Source organism: Otolemur garnettii, unplaced genomic scaffold, assembly GCF_000181295.1.
Source record: "Otolemur garnettii isolate 467f Iridium unplaced genomic scaffold, OtoGar3 scaffold00212, whole genome shotgun sequence".
Taxonomy (NCBI): domain Eukaryota; kingdom Metazoa; phylum Chordata; class Mammalia; order Primates; family Galagidae; genus Otolemur; species Otolemur garnettii.
This window is the reverse complement of record NW_003852607.1, coordinates 1,086,831-1,091,293: the sequence shown is the minus strand read 5'-3', so window position 1 is coordinate 1,091,293 and position 4,463 is coordinate 1,086,831.

The window sequence follows — 4,463 nt, the reverse complement described above, 5'->3', positions numbered from 1 at the left end:
TTGGTGGGGAGCATCTCTAGTCCCAGCTACTTGGAAGGCTGAGGCAAGAGAATCACCTAAGCCCAGGAGTTGGAGTTGGAGTGAGCTGTGACGCCATGGCCCCCTACTGAGGGCAATAAAGTGAGACTCTGTCTCAAAACAAAAAGAAAGAGGTTGGGCACCTGTGGCTCAAGTGGGTAAGGCGCCAGCCACATACACCTAAGGTGGCGGGTTCAAATCCAGCCCGGGCCCGCCAAAACAAAAATGATGGCTACAAACAAAAAATAGCCTGGTGTTGTGGCGGGTGCCTGTGGTCCCAGCTATCTGGGAGGCTGAGGCAGGAGACTCGCTTGAGCCCAGAATTTGGAGGTTGGTGTGAGCTGTGATGCCATGGCACTATACCCAGGGAGATAGCTTGAGGCTCTGTCTAAAAAAAAGAAAGAAAGAAAGAAAATTGATTTGGGCGGTGCCTGTGACTCAATAGGTAGGCCACCAGCCCCATATACTGAATGTGGCAGGTTCAAACCTGGCCCTAGCCAAACTGCAACAAAAAAATAGTAGGCATTGTGGCGAGCGCCTATAGTCCCTGCTACTCGGGAGGCTGAAGCAAGAGAATCACCTAAGCCCAGGAGTTGGAGGTTGCCGTGAGCTGTGATGCCACAGCAGTCTACCAAGGGCAATAAAGTGAGACTCTGTCTCTAAAAAAAAAAGAAAAGAAAATGAAGGAAATTGGCTTGAAGTGATAGAGAAAATTCAAAACACCTTTAAGTGTGTTAAATAAAATTCAGAGGGCTCAGTGCCTGTAGTTCAGTGGTTAGGGTGCCAGCCACATACAATGGGGCTGGTGGGTTTGAACCTGGCCTGGACCAACTAAACAACAGTGACAACTGCAACAAAAAAAATAGCCAGGCGTTGTAGCAGGTGCCTGTAGTCACAGCTATTTGAGAGGCTGAGGCAAGAGAATTGCTTAAGCCCAAGAGTCTGAGGCTGCTGTGAGTTGTGAGATCATAGCACTCTACCAAGGGTGACATAGTGAGACTCTGTCTCAAAAAAAAAAAATTAGAGAACTTTAATTAATATTGAAAGAAATGAATGAAACATAATTGTACAATGACCTTTATTACGAAAATGTACAAAGTTAAAAGAATAGTCTCTTGAAATTTTATTTCCTGTCATTTATTTACTGTTTATATACTGTTTATCAGGTGCCATTGCTTACTTAATGCTTTGTGTAATTCATTTAATTCCTCCAGAAACTCTCCAGGCTGATAATATTGGTCTCCTCACTTAGATGAGCTCACTGAGGGCCCGTCACAGTGGAAATCAGTGTGAAATTAGCTTCATAAAGTCAATTGAGTAGCTCCCCTTTTTTAATATGCTGGACCATGCACTGGGTATGAAAATGAACTCTTCCTTAAAAATTTAGAGGAATTCATCAGTAAAATTAAATTCCTGCAGAATAAAAATATTTTCCATTTCCCCAAGGCTAAGGGAGTTTCCCACTAAAATGGTCCCTCAGAGTTAAAGCTTCTAGACTCAGGAGAGTGCAATGTTCAAAAGATCCAGACTTTTCCACAGTCAAGAGATGGGCCCATGGCCCAGAGGGACACAAATTCCTGTCATTTGCTTGCTCACGGAAATGAATTTCATAGCATTCTATTGACGTTATAGTGTAATATCATTTCCTTGACTCAGTTTCTCATAGAATGATCAATATATCTAATTGACCCCATATGGTAATCTGAAATTTTAAAAAAGGAGAAAATAGAAGAGAAAAAGAAATTAACAATAACTAAGGATGGGACATCTTTTTTGGAGGGAGGGTATGAAATAACCTAGGCCAGGATGGGACATCTTTACAGGGCTTCAAACATTAAAAGGAAAATGAGTCAGTGAGATGTGAGGACAAGACATAGCGAATGGGTTTGTATGCGACAGGTGTGTGAGTGCAGGTGTGTGATGTGAGGGGGTATGTGTGAGTGTGACTGTTCAGTGTATGTGTCTGTGCCTTTGATTAGATTTTTGGAACATGTTTGCCTCAGTGTGTATGTGTGTGTATAAATCCATACTGTGGGTGTTTAAGAGTGTGTGCGTGTGTATACACTTGGGTTGTTTACCATATGGCTCTAGCCCTCAACTTGCAGATTCAGAAGCACTGGAGAGCAGATGTGAAGGAAATATACATTTGTCTGTGGGAAATGCCAAAGCTTTAAACTCTTCGGCTCAAGGTATCCTCCTGCCTCAGCCTCACTAGTAGCTGAGACTATAGGCACGAACCACCACCCCTGGCTAGTTTTTTGTATTTTTAGTAGAGACTGGGGTCTGCCTCTTGCTCAGGCTGTTCTGGAACTCCTGAGCTCAAGGGATCCTCCCTCCTTGGCCTCCCAGAGTGCTGGGATTACAGGCATGTGCTGCCTTGCCCAGCATATGTTTCTTAATTTATTACCACAGCAGCCAGTGCTCAATTCTGAAAATTTAGCAAAACAATAAGTATAGAGGGGACTGTTGTACCATCCATCACTCTTGAATTCAGCAAATACTATTTGTTTCCCTCAATGAATAAAGGAATGGTCTCCTCATTCCTCAGCCTTCTGATCCACATAATCTAGACTCCAAATTAATTGCCATTGATTGTTTTGCATCCCGATTTCCTTTCACTTGTTTCTCCTTGAAAATCCTTCCCTGGTAATCTTTCTCTGGTTCCCTTTATCCGCACATAATTGAATGATTTTGTGTGTCAGCAGTACAAAGATGAAGAAAGAATTTGCTTTGGGTAGAACTTCCCAGCAAATAAGAGCTTTCAAAGGGACACATACACCTTACCCCCAGGGCCTTGCCTCCCTGACCTCAGCATTTCCTGTTCCCTCCTTCCCTGTCTCCAGGGAAATAGCAAAAAAAAAAAAAAAAAAAAAAAAAAGAGAGCGAGGGAGAAAGAAAGGAGCCTCTCCCAAAAGCTCTCAGTAGTCTCTGAAGAGATGCTAGCTAGAAACTTATAATTAGTTTTGGCGATTAGCAACTGGGAGAAGAAAGTTTTTCAGAAATGTTCTCAGCTGCCGAAGACTGCACTGTCACTGCCACAATCAGTGAAAAGATAATTGTGGTTCTGAGAGAGGTGAGGTTACTGACGTGCAAGCCCACATCTCAGAGCCTGGCTGCCTGTAATCTTCTCACCAACCTTAACATCCTATCCTGGCAGCAGGATGGAGCTGAGGGCATATTTTCTACTTCAGTTTGAGCAGAGGAGTCTGTAACCAAGGATGCCTTTCTAAAGTCTGGGTAAGTGATCATGTCACAAGAGGGATTGTTCTGGGTTTAGAACTGGTCGGGTACCAAAACCTCCAAGAAAGGGGTAATAATTTGGATGTCTGAGCTGAGCTAGTAAAGGGAGATGAGGAGACCCTACACGGATCCCTGATGGCTCTGGATGTAATTTAGCATAATCCACAGTAACCTTGTTTGTTGATGTTTAATCCAGAAATAGTAAAACCTGTTTAAGTTTATAAGGACTATGTTTCTTAACTCCATCTGCTGTAATAGCGAAGCCTGGTAACATTCTCAAAAACTATAGTTCTCTCTCTTTTTTTGGCCAGGGCCGGGTTTGAACCCATTACCTCTATCTAGTACATGGGGCCAGCACCCTCCTCCTTGAGCCACAGGTGCCGCCCTGTAGTTCTCTCTTTCTCTCTCCCAAGCCATGCCCTCCCCACCCTAGGGAAGTAAAATAAACTTTCTTTCTTTTTTTTTTTTTTAATTTAATGGTAACTATGTACATTAATGCACTTCTGGGGTACAGTGTGAAGTTTTCACATGCAATCCGAAATACTTCCATCAACTTTCTTTCTTTAATACTATTCTAATCTTCATGTCAAAAATTATTCCTCAGCCTATGCTAGGAGTCCCCACCTTGGAAAAGTTACTTAATCTGAATTTAAGTCTCCTTATCTATAAAATGGGCAGAATTACACTTCCACAGGTTGTTGGGAGGATTATATGAAACAATGCATATAACGTGCTGACGGTGCCTGGCGCTCTGTGAAGGCCAGTTGTTTTCATCCTTAGTATAAAACGCATTTGCTCCCTAGTTCTTCATCTCCTATCCTTCCTTCAAGGCCCAGCTCAAAAGTTGCTGCCTCCAGAAAGACGCCTGTGTTGGCGACAAAACTAATCTTTCCCTTCTCAAATATCTTTGTACTCACTAGCTACACCTCACAGTTACTGTCTCGCTACATAGCACTACGCTATTCTCCGGTGGTGAGGGGTATCCAATTTAGTGTATAAAGATGTTCAGCACCACACCACCTTGTTCATAAAATTAATAATTCCCAGCTTGGCGCCTGTGGCTCAAGCAGCTAAGGCGTCAGCCACATACACCTAAGGTGGCGGGTTCAAATCCAGCCTGGGCCCGCCAAAACAACAATGATGGCTGCAATCAAAAAATAGCCGGGCGTTGTGGCGGGCGCCTGTGGTCCCAGCTACTTGGGAGG